Genomic DNA, 16,447 nt, shown 5'->3' with positions numbered 1-16,447 from the left:
ATAGCAGCTTTTAAATGACAACTGGTTAATTCAAACTGATTTAAATGACAAAGGGAATTTATTGGATTTATTAATTCGTTTAACTTGGAAGTGCAGGTGTGCAGCAACTTCAGACTGGCTAGACACAGGACCCCTCACTACATAATCCGTGCTTGAGTCTTTCTCCATTTCTGAATTCTGCCTTCCTCTTTGTTGGCCTCATCCTCAGCAATATCTCATGGTGGAAAAGATGGTCACAGTAGTTCCAGGCTTCCACTGATCTATGGGGAGTGATCACAAAGAAGTACTTTTCAAAGCTGAACCCCCTTGGTCTGGCTTTGTAAAATGCCCCTCCCTGAACCAATAACAGAAGCCAGGAAGATGGAGTGGTCTCATTAACCAGTCTGAGTTATTTGTCCACTATTGATAACTCACAGCACTTGGACAGACAGTACGTTTTCCTTTCTTAATGGAGACATGAGGGCCTATCACCAAAAGTAGATTGAAAAGATGCTGGGTACAAAAACCAGGCATTCATTATAGATTCACTGAAGATAAGTTATAGATTCACTGAAGATAAGTTACCTTCTCATTTTTGGATAGAGTTAGTCTACTAGGCAGTGAGAAGAATGTATTAGAAGTTGACAAATAGCTTGGGAAAAAAAAGAAAGAAAGTTTGTGGGTAGGACAAGTAGCATTCCCCTTTAAATTCTCCTTCCAAGCTTTCACCCCTTGTTGCTGAAATGATCATCCCCAAGTGTAAATCCAAAATCCACTCTGCTTAAACGTGTTGGAAGGTGACGTCCATAGCTAAAACCTAACCCCCTTTCGAGGCTCCACCATCCAGCTCCTAACTTATTCTCTGGCCATACTGAATCCCTGTGGTTTTCCTATCAGCTAGGCTGTTTCATACCTCCCTGATTTTTGCACTTGTAAAGCCCTTTTGCACCCTCTAACTCACCATTCTACTGCAATTTCCTGACAAATTCAAGTTATTATAAAGCCTTGACTTTTGACTCACCAGCCCTGGAAACACTTTATGACTGTTCCAACCCAGGTAAAAAATGATGTGCCTTTTTTGCTTCCCCTGACTGCCCATCATCTTCTGCTTGAGAGCATCTATCCCTCTCATGTACTTGATTATACTTCTGTCACATCCTGCTTGGCTGCACGTTCCTTGAAGGCAAAGTCAGCATCTTACTTGGTTTCTTATTCTCAGAACCTCAATCTAGTGGTTGCCTAACAAATGTTTTTGAATGAATGAATAAATGAACCACTTATTGTAGAAAATAATAAATTGGGGTCTGGAGAAATTATGTGGCTTTCTCAGTGGTCTATAGATAATCAGTGATGGAACGGGAATCAAAAACCCAGATCTCTTGATTTCCACTACTTTCCACTTTACTGTGAAGAAAACTCTGCTTTCACCTTAACAAATTACTCCAATTCTGCAGGATAAGGAATTGAGAAAGTCATCTTTCTGATTTCAGCAAACATTGTACATTGTGTAGTGCTGTAGGCCTTGGGTTTCCTCCATGAAAAATGATAGTCCTATAGAAACGAACTTCTAGCATTTTGGGATTGCATGTTACATGAAGACATTCACCATGCATCTTTAGACTAAGGGTAAAAATTCCTTAGTTCAAAGATTATGTATAAAAAGTGACTTCAATGGGTAAAAAATATTTTTTACTTTTATTCTACCCTTTCTCCTATTGGTTCTTGAGGAAATATCAGAGATATAGTGACCAATGTCATCATTTCTGCCAAGAAACTTTGCAGAGGAGTTTACAAAACTGAATGTACTATTATAAAAGTATGTCCTTTACAGTTTTCAATGGGCCTTGAAGTGTTTTGCAGAAATTCTCCACTCTCTTCAGTTCTCTCCTTGACCTTGAGACAGTGCTACAGAGTTGCCACAAAAGCTGAAGAGGAGAGACACTGTTCTGTTTCTTCTTTATTTCTCTATCCATCCCAAGTTGGAACTGGTGATGAGCATGGGCATTAACTCGAGGCATTTTCCCTGCCCCTTAGAAACAGGACAGAAGGTGTTGGAGGGAGCATGTTGAGCTTCTGTAGCAAGACCAAGAAACTGCTTTGTAGCTTGTTGCTAATCTCCATCCACATCAGGCTGTAGAAGGGACAGAACTCTCTACAGCCCTGAGAACCAAGTTTATCATTTCTGTGCTGTGAATTAGGGACAGGAATAACAATTTTTCATGTAAAATGAGGCAATTTAGATGCATAGAGAGGCTATGTACCTGACCATGCAAATCTTGTGATAGAACTAGGGATTCTCAGCTTGTTGTTTTTAGTCATTAGGAAAACAATTTTCTATACATTGAGAGTGATGCACAGCCTGGTATATTAATGTTAGTACTTTCACATTAGACACAAACTAGAAAATTAGATATGGTGTAATTTTATGCATATCATTTCCATCCATAGAATGCTCTTTCTAATAATGCTTGTGAAGGGTTTCGGCCGGGAGGGCTGATGGCAAAGGAAGGAGATAGTGACATTAGTGGGACTGGTGGCCTATGGTTGTGTTTGCTTTGTTTGCAATTCTTAATAAAATGATTCATAAATGAAAGCATTTGAGAACCACTGCATTAAAAGCATGGCATTTCCCAGAACAAACTAATGTACCACTTCATCACAAAATACCAAATATATTTATTAAAAACCTGAGAAGAAGAAGAAAAAAAAAGCCTGAGAAGACATAGTCTGGAACCACAAATCTTTAGAGAGAATATCTGCCTAACTAGCATATATCCATGAATTAAATGCTTGGCACTATATGTATCACAAAAAAAAAAAAAATTGTCCTTTGCCCTAAGTGTAGTATATTTTAGGTAACACTGTAGGAATTTTTTGTTGAAAATAATTATTTGTGGATTCATAGAGTAATTTCAGCAGACTAGTTAGCTTCACCTAAATAACACATTTAGAACTATTCAAAGCTAACAAAAATGCTTCCTTAATTGCAAAAAATCTCGTTTTGTTTATGGAAATATGTGATAACCATTTAATAATAATTAAAAACAAAAATAAAATAATTAACTTAAATTACATTTTCTTCTGTAGTATCCAGAATTTTTGTGACTGATAGAGGCAGGGAAAGATAGAAGTAGTTTTCATTTGACCGGAATTCTTTTTGCCCTGTTTTGTTGCAGACTGAACCAATAAACTGAATGTTAACCCTACATTTTTATCTGATTTGGACTGTTTTCATATGGTGAGAATAATCAAAGAAAATCAGTTATTTCAACTTTTATTTATGTCTTTAATTCTTAGATCACATAAAAGTAAAAAAGATATATTAAATTATCAAGGTATTCACTTTGGACCCATGATAGGATCCCGAAGTGTCTATTGTAGATTAAAACACATTTTAGAAGAGGAGGTTCATTCTCTTTTTCTCAGCTGAACCTAAAAGAGGCCTTGATGAGACTCTGAGTGTAAATCTCTGATTTCTTAATCATAGATTAATTATGGAAGAAGGCAAATTTAAAAGAGGTATTTTTAAAGTCCAATACGTTTTAGAAAGCACTTTGCTGAAACCAGCTTTTCATTCCTTAAAATTGACCAACGAGGGATTGGTGTAACCGTGGCTCAGTGGCAGAGTTCTCACCTGCCATGCCGGAATCAACCCAGGTTTGATTCCTAGTGCCTGTTTATGTGAAAAACAATAATGATAAAAATTTTAATAATAATCAATAAATAAATTGGCCAGTGAGGGAAACATTTTAGGTTCCATTGATAATTTACCCCAAAACAGGATGTCGTTTATACAAAGTAGCAGATCTTCTGGTCTATAAAGCACGGCCATGCCAGCTTCCTGTGCCCACACCTGAGCATGTAGGATCTGTAGATACTGGTAGGTCTGCCAGGATCATAGATCCTCACAAGTAGTACATGATCAGGTTTTAGTCCTGGCGTCTTCTTGTTGAGAATTTAAAATGCAGCCTTTCAGTCTTTATTTTTCCCATGAACCATTTGGAATCTTTTAGTCTCTAGTCCACCAGAATGTTCTACTTTTTATTTCTCCTTCTTCTTGGATTATGACTGTGGGCCCCAGGTGCCAAGCTGTGGAACATAATTGTCTACTGATGGTGACATCTGGTTTGTTGGCAAGCTTCTTCCGGAGTATTTTTCCCCAGTGAATAAATGATAGCTTAGAGCTGTGTAATAATAGAGCTTTGTCTCCTAATGTTTTGGCCATATTTATTTCAAATTTACTAGCTATGCTAGGAGTGAAGTACGAACCAATGATAACCCTGGCTGCAAGTTACTCTGTAGAAAATCTTGCAGCCTGGAATAAGTTGTGCACCTGACTTAAAAAACAAACAAACATTTTTCTGTCTCTAGGGATGCAAAAGTAAGGAGGATCTCTGACTCAATTACAAAAGAAAATAAAATCAACACTTACAATCCATTGTAACTGATAACCCAACAATCCATTGTAACTGCTAACTCAAAGTAGGAAGAAATTCCCCCTTGAGTTAAAATTTATAAAAGACTCCTGGAACTTACGTATCAACACAATCTAGCCATTCTCTATCCTTATTAACATACTACATTCACTATCCATATCATCCTTTTAATATTTTAATGTTGTTTGTGTGTAATTGGTACCCACGAATGAAAACCAGAGAAAGAGCATGACTGTGTACAAAAGACAAAATGGTAAACCAAGTTATTACTTAAAAGCAAAATGTAAAAATTATTTTTTAAGGAGGAGAAAGTCCAAAGTGACAACTGCTTCAACTGTAGGAATTTTGCCCCAATCTTTTGGTCCTATAATACATAATGTATGCATGCGTATTTAAAGAAGGGAAATTATATTCTACATAGTTCAATACTGATAGAACAGTAAACTTCTACCTGCCCAAGTAGTATGTCTGCTAGTTTATTATTTTATTAAAGAATGGACAAAAATTACACAAAACTAGATAATACTACTGTGCCTTTTTTTTTTTTTGCAAATATTTAAGGCTAAAAAGTCAGATGATTCAAACAATGTGGAATGTCGCAATGGAATGTCACTGACACATTTGTGAGGTTGTATTTGCCTAAGCCTTATTCCTAGTAAATATTTGTTATGCTGGCTCTGCAAAGTCTATCAAGCAAATATAATGACCAGAAAGGTCAGTAGTCAATTTTACAATTTTCTAGAGCTTTTAGGCTAAAGCCACATATGGTCAAGAATAAGATTTAATATACAAATCAAGCCTAGACCTAAGTAGCGGAACAGTTGTAAGCAGAATCCATCCTCAGAGAGGTGGGCAGATTGTTATAGGAAATAGTCTGGAGCAGGAGAAAAATAGAGTAGAGGGTGCAATATTCAAAGGAGGAAATAATAAGGGCAGGAGAATATCTTGGCAGTGAGGCTGAAGAGAAAGAAAGTAGCTTTAGAAATTGTTACAGGGAAGGAAAGGCAAATGTAGCAATTGCCTGGGAAGAGGGAAATTTAAAGGGATTATAATAGGAGACTAAAAAAATGATTTAAAAAAGAGACAGAAGTTAGTAAAAACTGTAGTGAAGCTTTTAGAGAACAAACCTTTAGGATGGTGGGTGTGACTGAACTTTCTGGGATAATGAGACAGCCTTTTCCTTCTTCCCTGAATCTCTGAACTATTCGAGGAAAGAGATCACACATTCTCCTTTCACCTCTTCATTCTTAATTTCCTTTCTTCTGCTTCAGCTTCCATTATCTCTTGCGATGGTTGTGCAAAAGGCCACCAGGCCGCTTTCCAGCGGCCTCTTCTCGCTCATCTCCCTGTTGGGCACTGCTAAGCCATTCATCCAGGACACCATCTTCTCTGGCTTTTGTGGCCCTCAGCTCTGCTGAGTCTCCATTTTTGTTTCAGATTGCTCCTTCTCTGCCCTTGCTCCTCCTTCTGTCCCGAGTGTCAGTCCACCTTCTGCGCTTTGTCTGACTCTCTCACCTGGGCCCTCTTTTAAAATCTCAGTATTTCAACACCACCTCAGTGCAGATAAGCCCAATTTGCCTCACTCTGAGTTGTTTTCCAAGCTCCATTCTCAACTTGACTTTTAGACTCAATACCTGGAAGGCCCACTGGTACCTCAAGCTTAAGGTATTTGAAAAAGAAATATCTCTCTATCACAAAACCTGTTTCCTGTCTTATGTTCCACAGCTCTGCTGTTAGTAACATTGTTTTCCAAGTCACCTAGATTCAAAAAGGTTGATTATTTTGGAATTCTCCTTCTTCTTTGTGCCTCAGATTCAATTGCCAATTCCATTGTCAAGTCTGTTCTGCCCCTGCAGTATATCTCACTATTATTGTCACTACCCCGGGCTGGCTTCCTTAAAAATAGCTTCATATTGTGAATTACTGATTATATATGTTAATGTTTTAGTTAGTTTGTTAAATTTTTATTAATTAATAAAGAAATTTTAAAAATAAGTAAATCCAAAAAAAAAATTGCTTCATTTTTACTCTCTCTGACTCTAACATCTCCCACAGTATGGGTTGGTCATACGATATGAGGAAGTACTTACTGGATTAATAAATAATATAAACAATTATTTATCAAGTGTTTGCTGTATGCTAGACAAAAATCAGAGAAGATAGAGAATAATAAAAGTTTCTCCCATTTTTTTTTTCTAAAAAGGAGTATCAAGTGGATTATATTTTTTTAAAGAATTCTGAATTTCCAATCTGTTTCCCTCACAGATAAAAAGTCTGAGGAATATAGTTTATTTGTAGCAAAATAAATTCAGTAAGGAAGAACTTACTGATGGCAACATCTGCTTAATATTGAGATAAGATATTACTATTGCGTATACAATCTTCTTTCTAGTTAGGCCCCAAACAAAACCATGTTAGTAAGACTTTGTGTACCTCTAGTCTGTCTTGCTGCAATTGGTTTTCACACTGGGTGTCATGTCTGTGGGTGACCTCTGAGTACATTTGCTGGAGGCAAATGCTTCTATTTTCTTTGCTTATTGGTAACCAGAGAAGGATGGGAATGTTGCTCAAAGGGAAGTAAATAGCTTTATGACTCTATTTAAAAGCCCCATGTTTTTTTTTGGTTTAAATGCTGTTTTGAATAGTTCATTATTGAGAATATACTTCTGCTTTCAGAAAATGCCCAAGCTCTGCAACAAAGGCAAGTTGCTGATTGCTAAGGGAAGGATGTGGTGCAAGAGTGAGCCAAGTGTTGATTATAAGGCAAGGGGGAAGCTTTCAGCTAGTTAATGAAGCAAACTGCTGATAGTTTACAGGTTGGAAAAAGTGATCAAGGACTTTCTTGTAGACAAACAGCCTAATTTGATGTTTCTCCCTCTTTCATCATCATCAGGTTTGTGGAATATTGTGGAAAGAACCTGCGTGGGATTTGACATTAGACCTGGGGTTGAGTTCCAGTTATGGTTGCTTAATACCTGTATGATTCTGAGCAAGACAAACTTGCCAAGCCTTGGTTTCCTCACTTACAAAATGGAAATAACAAGAATTATCCAGTTCACATGGTTGATGTGAAAATTTCAGGTATGTCAAGAGCACCATGAATTAAAATAAAACTAAATTAGCTAATGTATTAACAAATAATAATTAGAAGGTAAGTGCAAAGACCAAAACTTATTATTTTAAATTAATTTATGTTTAAAAACAGGTTTCACGGGTTTCACAGGCATAATGCATCAGATGTAGCAAGGAAATTCATAATCATATTCCTGTATTTTTTAATTCCACTCAGTGAGGATGATTTTTTAAGTAAACTCCAATTTACTCATGTGCTGGACTCTGAAATCCACTTCTAAACTTGTTTTGAAATGCACAATATATTTTTGCACAGAAACAATGTTATACCTGGTGGTTCAGTTGCCAGCATACCCTGTAAAGACTACTCAAAAGTAACTGAAATGTTCGACTGTTTTTTAGGTTCGTTTGGGACCCTAACAACTTTTACAGTGTCTCCAACATTGGAGGAAATGCGGAGGCTTGGGAATCATTTGTGCTGCCGCTGCTGCTCCTTGGAGCAGTGGGGGAAGGAATTATGGATGCTCTGATAGTAGCTCTGTCCTCCCCCCATGCCCATGCATGAGCAGAAGGAAATGTGGCTGCTTGGGAGTATTTACATCCCTGCGTATGCTCACCAAATGCACATCAGCACTCACGGTCCATGTCTCCTCTCCAGTAAACCTGTACTACCTGCTTGTGTGGGGTGGATCCATGAAAATAAATATTTAAAGAGAGTACACCTTAAGGTGAAATCACAACCACCACTGCTGCTCTGATGGTGACTCTCTTCCATAAAGAGATATGGCTATTTAGGAAATGCTTCTCTCTGTCATGCCTCCAAAAACACTCCATGTCATGTAAGGGGCCAGCAGAAGTTATTAAGAGGCTTAGGATATCTGTTTCCCCTCAGAAACTTCAGGAGTAGGAAGCTCCTTTCCCTGGCACAGACCAAACATGCAAATGAATATTTTCATCGGGAAGTTTGTTATGAAATGTCCCATATGATATTCCTTCACTGCAAATTTTTGTCATTTTAATAGAGGGAATATTTTTGGTTTCTACAACAATCAGCTGGAAAGGCCCACTTGCTAATAGTTAATTCTGGCTCAATGATAAGGCACAACGTGATGGCTATAAACATGAGGGACATGCTTAAAAGACAGGGTTCCATGATGGAACAAATAAGTATCCTGGAAGACTTACATAGATCTCATGGTCTTAAGTCAATAGATAAAGAAGAGTCAGTGAAAATCTGTATTATTAAGAATAGCTGGAAAAAAAAAAAAAGAACAGCCGAGACAATATTTTCAACTTGTTAGAGTAATTGTAGGGATGGCTAAACGAAAGCAGTTTCCAATCCTCCAGCTCAAACGTGGTTATAGGGCTGTCAGCTGTGGCTGGGCATTTGTGCACTGGACAAAGTGCGCTCACATGAAGCTGAGTGGGGCTGAAATCCAATCAAGCGCTTTGCTGCTGGCTTGAGCCAGGAAAGAGAGACTTTTTAATATTTGCACTCAGATTCCATATATGCTAGCAAATACCCTGTGTAGCTATCCCCAAATGCCTATTTACTCACCTACGTGCCAGGTGTAAAAAGTTGCAACCAGGGAATATCTAAGAGAATAACATAGCCAACTCCATTAATCTCTGCTTATTCCACATTAAAATATCTACAATGCTGACATTTTAAAATTGTATTAGGGAAGGAGGAAGGAAGCTAAAACTTCTTGAGTGCGTATTAAGCATTGCGCCACTCTGTGGAAAGTTGCTGAATCATTTTAATCAAAATGGGCAAAGACAATGTAAAGGAATACAGGCAGATAATAATTACATTTTAAACGCTTTCAATGAGCATACTGCTTTCCATTTCATTTGAATATATATACATATATATATACTATTTTATTTGTTTATTACAATAGCTCTATGAAAGGACTATTATCTACATCTGACAGGTGAGTTATAGAGATGTTAAGTGACTAATAAACATTTACTAATAGAATTACTAAGTTTCACTCAAGCCTCCAGACTCGGAATCCCATGCTTTTTCCATGATGCCATTAAAAGGCAAATTGCAGTAAATTGCTATTTGATAAACTGAGTCCTGGATTAGGAAATAATGTATGGGGGTTGGGGTTAGTGGGGAGAGACCGAGATGGGAAAAACATTAGTCTTTGGGGACAAAAAAATTAAATTAACAGAAACAAATGCTAAGTAAAGTTTGGACCTGAAAACAATGTAAGCAAAAGAGGAAAACAGTTAATAGTGTTTTGAAATCCCAGAACGCTCTCAGACTTTTTGTGCAATGAGTATATTCAAAAGGACGTCCTGCCAAGGTGAAGTGGGGAAAGTGAGGAAACTAGACACACATTCAACCTCTACGGAAAGAGAAAGGCCAGCCTTAAAAGCAATATGTGCATTTAACAATTTGGATTATCATCCTAAAACATTAGAAGAAACACAATAATATTGACTTAATTGATAATATTGAGCAAAAAAAAATTTTTTTTGTTTGCAAAGACCAAAATATTTGAGATAACTTCATGGTTTTGAATAAAATATGTGCCTAAGTCATCATGAAATTACGGAAGACACCACAATAATGCGTGAAACCCTTTGAAACAGAAGTAATTTAGCATTTTCAACTGATGTATAAATTCATCTCAACAGAGACGCTTAGTTAAAAACACAGCTTTTAATTGTGAGTTGAGTGTCTCATCTGGATTTCTTGGAAACCTATTAACTTATTCAATTTCAATATGCCCTTTTTTTGCAGCATTTATATTTTATACATAAGCATTTGTTTACACGATTATTTCATTAATGCCCTTTCCCCCACTAGAACTAAGTTCTGTGAGGGCAAGGAAATTATCATATCTCTTAGCCTGGCAGAGTACCTGGCTCAGAGTAGGCACTCAGTACTTTTTTAATGCAAATAGCAAATGAACAAATGAATAGGTAATTATAACTAAAGAAACTGGAACACAGGTATAGCACTTTGACAAAGACAGTGTATCAGTGTTGTTTTTGACACATTTATTTGGGTAACAGAGAAAGAAAATCAAAATAAATGGAAATAATATTGAGGTAAAAGCAGGACCTCTGCTAAACCAATAGCCATTCCCCTAGCATGTTCACTACTGACAATCCAATTTTATTGTTATGGATACAATGGATTACTTAGGAACTGTATTCCATCAAAAACATGTCTCGTTAAAATCCAAGGGCCTTTCAAAATGCTGATGTTAGTCAGATTCCATCTTTTTCCATTTATCCTTCCATCTAGACATCTTTCTTCCATCTTTCCATCCACCATCCATCCAATACCCCTTTCTTCTTTCTCCCCAGCACTAGCTAATTGCTTATTGATAACCAGAAGATATGAATAAATAGCACTGGAAATCAGGGATACATTTAGTTGTGTAGTTCCAGGCAAGTTGGAGAATGTATAATCATATCTTTTATTATGGCCCTGGTAGCCATCTAGTTAATCATATTGTAGTTCAGAACTAAAAGTCATCAGCTATAATTTTCAAGCTTAATGTAATAACATTTTCTGTTTACTATTGCATTACTTGTATACGTTATGGAAACTGCCACTTCAATTTCTGAAAGTATACTAAATCCATCCTGTCTGACCTGATGAAAGCCTTTTATTAACTTTAGAGAAGATGTACCTACTGCTGCAATATTTGAGAAACATTTGTTTTCATTAATCAGTTTATTGGACAGAAATAATTTCTTCCTTTTGAAAGGTGTGTTACAGTTTACAAAGCCTTTTTTTTTTAGATCCATCATCCTTGATTCTCAATTAAAAGCAAACTCAGTATTTTGCATATGTTTTGCAGCAGTTCTCATTTCACCTCAGGTACGCTCGTCGACCCCCTTCTTCCTCCTGGGATATGCCCTAGTGCTGTTTTCATTAACTTTCCCCTGGTGTTTGTTTGGATATTCAGATGATGATGAAGTGGATGTTGTTCTCATTATTCCTGCCTCAGGATGTGGTGGACCACCATCTGCAGATGCCGTGTAAGTCATCATCTTGGCACTGACCCATATGCCACCTTTGTAGTCACGAGTATTCTATCCAAGAGATGCCATCTGGTTTTCATGGACGCCGGTGGAAAAGTGGGGGTCTATGTTTTACCGCTGAGATGCATGTTCAGAGAAAAAATATTGAACGTTTCCCACTCCCTTTAGGGATAGAGCATCAGCTGTTGTGTGCTTTGCATCAATTTTTCTCATAACTTCTACCTTAGTTGTTAGAGTTCTGTTTTATCAGAAACATTAAGAGCTCTCTACACTTCAGAGTGGGGCTGGGATATGCTTAGAAGAAAGAGGGATGAGAACACCTGCTCCAACCACAGAACTTAAACATCTCATTTGATTTAGTCCAAGATGCTGTCTATGAATTTTTGGTTATTTAGATGCAGACAACTCCTTGAGGTTATTTTTATGTGTTGAATTTTTATTCTGAAATTATTTTAAATTACAGAGGAATTACAAGAATTGCACAAAGAGCCTCCATATATCCTTCACCCTGATTCATCAGTGGCTAACATTTTGGGATATATATATATTCCTGAACCATTTGAGAGTTAATTATAAAAATTGTCCCCATTTACCCCTTAATATTTCAGTGAATATTTCCTAAGAATGAAACATTCTTTTTACATAACCACAGTATAATGCTCAAATTCAGGAAATTTCACACTGATATAACACACAGACCATATTTCTAAGGCTTAAAACGGTGCTAAAATTATAAAATATATCCATTGTATTTCTGCACATAATCAGGCTGGTAAAAATTGTATAGCTCCTCTTGTCATTTGGCTTTTTCTGCTTTGGAAACTTGACAACTTTTGAATGCTCAATACGTTTATCCCGGCTTGTAGCATAGAGTAAGTAGGAAACAAATAGGAAAATTCTACTGCTTGACTCCTTACCGAACCCTGCTTGTAGAAGGAAGTTCTTCCTTTGTCCTGCAAAGCATTTCTTAGATCTGGACACCTGTCAATTTATCACTCCTCTCCTTACCTTTTGGCCCTGCTTATCTAGCGCAAAGTTGTAGCCAGAGCAAGAATCTTCAATGGTTGTTTTCTTTTATCTTCCTTGCTCTGTGTTCTCTGGCTTCTCTTCCCAGCCCCTACTTAAGTAAGACACCTTTGTCTCTAAAACTCTTTTTTCTTATTCAGAAACTCACCTGCTCCTTCAATGATCAAACTCCCTAATGATAAGATATTAGGTGAGTAACATATACTCTTTAGAAAGCATCCTTGATATCCTGAACTCTTCAAATGGAAATGCATAGAAATAAGTATTATTTATGAAGGTATCTTTTTCATAATCAGTAGGTATTCATCTTGTCTATTAATAGGTTTTATCAGTCACAAAGAGGGAAATGGGCATCTGAAAGTACCTGGCAATCAAGAATACCGCAGGAAGCTTACTTTTGGCAATGCAAACATTCTTTTCTAGTTCTCATTTCCTTACCTATTTTCTTCCTTAAGTGCGTTTAGTTTTATAATTTGTGGTCTGTTTCTACAATTAATTTATTCCCTTGCTTACTAATGTATCCAGATAAAAAAAAGTCTTAAAACTATAAAACATAATGATGATCCATCTCAAATATTATTGATGTTTACTTTGCACTGACAACAGACAATCTCATATTTCAAAGGAATGTTTTCCCATAAAATAACCACTTTTAAAAAATGGCGAGACGTTGAGATAAAAGACCCCAATTTGGCAGAGTAATTAGTTGGTCAAAGGCTTTTGTATCACATAAATTACTTTTCTGTCAAGTGACAACAATTGTAATTTGAACTGAGATTAATTACATAATAATGATGCTTAACATAATTGGTTACATAGAGGAATTTCTTATGAAATGGTAGATTCTTAAATTTATACAAATAAGACCAGATGGTGAACAGCTAGTTTTAATTAAATTAGGGTTGATAATTATAGATGATTAATCTTAGATTTGACTCAGATTAGAAAGAATATATTAAGGAAATTATTTTTAGTTTTTTTACTTGGATGATAGCATCCTCTGATGATTATAAACTCTATACCTGGTATCAAATTAATATTCTCTTAATTTCACTTTTGACAAATAGGACACTGGAAAAGATTGCTGAGAAAAAATATTGGATCTCTTTCCTTGGAGGTCTTTAATATTCAATCAGACACCTGTATGTTTAAAAGGTAAGATCTTTTTCTTCATAGAGAAGTGGGAAAGGGGGTATTTGAGAGGATGAACTTAATGAGTTTCTAAGATATTTCTAATTCTAGAACATGGTAACTAAGCTACTATTGTAGAAGTACAATATATGTATCTGACCACCAAAATGGCTTCTGAAAAAGATGTAGTAATTCCACAAAAGCACATATTCTAGAGGAAGGGTTTTTCTTCACATTTTCTTTTCATTCAGAAGGTATGTTGACATGGCTAATCAGAGAGTCTGTGAATTACTTCTAATTACTTTTTAATCTGTGAAAATGTCTGAATCTGAAAGTGCAAAAAAAATAACAAGAAAAGCCTGTCTCACTGAAGGGCCTGCTGCCTGCCCCATATTAGGTCAGAATCATTTTCTTTCTACATGAATGGTTTTGGATTATGTTTGTTTGTTCAGTCATTTATTCATTCATCAAATATTTATCATGTGCAAAGCTCTGTGTTGGTGATGCCCTTTATTAGGCACTTTCTTTCAAAATAAAAGACTGTTAATGCCAAAGCTTCGTTTCTATATCTTGATTGTCTCTGTATGCCTCCAGCAAGTTGTCTTCAGCTGCTTTTACCGTTTCCTTCACAAGAAAGCAAAGCCCAGTTCTAATTCCAAATCAACCTCATGCTGAAGTGGCCTGAGCCTTCAAAAGGCCCAGCTGCACAAGCAAGACCTCCAAATGAAACACACAGACAGAAAGTCATGTGCTTGTGGCCGTGGGTGTGAGGAGACAGGGTAAGGTCACCTGGCTGCTTTAGGAAAGTGTCAAAAATATAACTGCACCCGACAAGGTTGAACAGGCAAGTATGACTTTATTCAGGGGAGAAAAAGGTAGAACTCAACTCTGTCAAAGGATGGTCAGCTTTTCAAGAGCAAGGAAGGGGTTGGAGAAAAAACACTTTAAGATAGTAAAGGAGGGGGTGGAGTTGAGGTTGCCATTAGGACGCTTGGTTTAGAATGTCTTCCTTTGAGTAGTTAGGCCACTTGGAGTTTGTAAGGACTAGGAGACAGGAGGTAGGAGATAAGGAACTACCCAGATGGGAGCCTTTCAGGGCAGCTGGGGTGACAGAGAGGAAGGAGGGGGGCATGGGGGTGAGTTGGATATTTAAAGTAGTGAGGGTCTGAAAGTGTCTTTTTCCCCCCTGCACTCTGAGTGGGTTTTCTCTACAGTTCAACAATTGCAAGATTATTTTCAAGGTAGTCGGGAGAAGGGCAGGTAGGAGCGTTTGAGGAGTAAGGCTGGTAGCTTGGTCAAGAGAAAGAAAAATGATCTTGGTCAGCAGCTTCCCAGGGAGACTCCACCATGGAGGACCCATGGATCAGGTTGTCCAGCTCGGGGATTAGGCTCTGGTTCACTGACTTTTGCAAGACTCATTCTGGCTGCAGCAGAATTTTACTTAAAAAATTATACTGGTAGCTTTAACTGGCCTGAGACAGGATGCCTGAATCCAGCTAGAATAACCTTTTTGTTTCAAGGCAGTTCCATTGAATCCATCAGATTATAGACTGGAAGAATGCTTTTGTGAGCACAAAATCAGAACAAGAAGAGTTGTATATTCTTAAAGACTATATGTCAATTATGCCTTTTGTCACCCAAATCATGCACAAGTGTTGTAGAAAGTTACAAGAAATCAAGAAGCAAAAAGGAGAAAAAGTCACTTTTGACCCCACCATCCAGCAATAACCACTCTTAACATGTTGAGATACAAACTTCTACATATTTTTCTAGAAATATCTATTTTTTATTTTATAAAGAAAAAGACGATTGTGAATACACTAATTTGTCATCCAACACGTTCATTTGAAAGCATATTGTGGGGGTGGACAACGATGGCTCAGCGGCGGAGTTCTCACCTGCCATGCCGGAGACCTGGGTTCGATTCCTGGAGCAGGACCAAGCCAAAAAAAAAAAAAAAGCATATTGTGGGCATTTTTCTATGTCAGTATATATACTTCAGAACAATCACCTTTAGAGAAGCACAATATTCCATAACATGACTCATACTTTATTTAGCCAATCCCTTATTTTTAGATATTAAAGATTATCAAAAAATTGTTTTTAGCCTCGTGAACTCCCTTTTTCTGTTGTTGAATTTCTGCCGGAGAACAAGGACCATTCATCTGGACCTGAGCCTCCCCCAGGGTAGTGTTGGTGAAAATAGCTAATTCAAACTCGACTTCTCTCCTGAATTCATCCTTCTCTCCACACTTTCAGTCACCAAGTGATTATAGATTTTTTTTTATTGAGTAAATTTTAGATCATTTACCTCATAATAACAAAAGAGAGCACCTTAATTTAATCAGTAGATGATATTAAAGTCCTACACACTAATAGGTTAGCACAGATAAGGTCTCTTGGATCAGTGATAGGAAAGCTTGGCTGCACATTTGAACCACCTGGGGGGCTTTTTAAAAATCCCGGCTCTCTGTCTCATCCCAGTCCAATTAAGCCAAAATCTCTGGGTGAGGGTCCTGGGCCCAGCCAGTATTTTCAGACTCCCCAGATGATGACCAGCTGAGGTTAAAAATCACTGGGTCTATACTGCATTCTCCACTTTTTCTGAATATGACAATTCATTTGATTTCCCCAAACCACTGAATCAAACAATGATGAAGATTGTATGGTGAGACTGACCTGAAGTGGGAATTAGCAGGAGAGGGAAGTCCTACCTGGGTGCTGTTCCACGCCTTCCCCTGAGGCACAGAGCAGAGGTGTGCCAGAGCAGCTGCCAGCTCTGAGAGCCA

At 37.3% G+C, this 16,447-nt stretch overlaps 1 long non-coding RNA gene across 1 annotated transcript; it reads left to right on the top strand.

The window, feature by feature from the left end:
* Positions 1–7,222: 7,222 nt before the first annotated feature.
* Positions 7,223–13,683, top strand: LOC143682797 (uncharacterized). Its single transcript, XR_013175280.1, has 3 exons — positions 7,223–7,496; positions 11,426–11,498; positions 13,595–13,683. It is a non-coding gene; the product is annotated as an uncharacterized LOC143682797 (long non-coding RNA).
* The last annotated feature ends 2,764 nt before the right edge of the window (positions 13,684–16,447 follow it).

Source organism: Tamandua tetradactyla, chromosome 5 (assembly GCF_023851605.1).
Source record: "Tamandua tetradactyla isolate mTamTet1 chromosome 5, mTamTet1.pri, whole genome shotgun sequence".
Classification (NCBI taxonomy): domain Eukaryota; kingdom Metazoa; phylum Chordata; class Mammalia; order Pilosa; family Myrmecophagidae; genus Tamandua; species Tamandua tetradactyla.
Note: the sequence above shows the minus strand (reverse complement) of the source record. Positions and strands in the feature narration are given on the sequence as shown.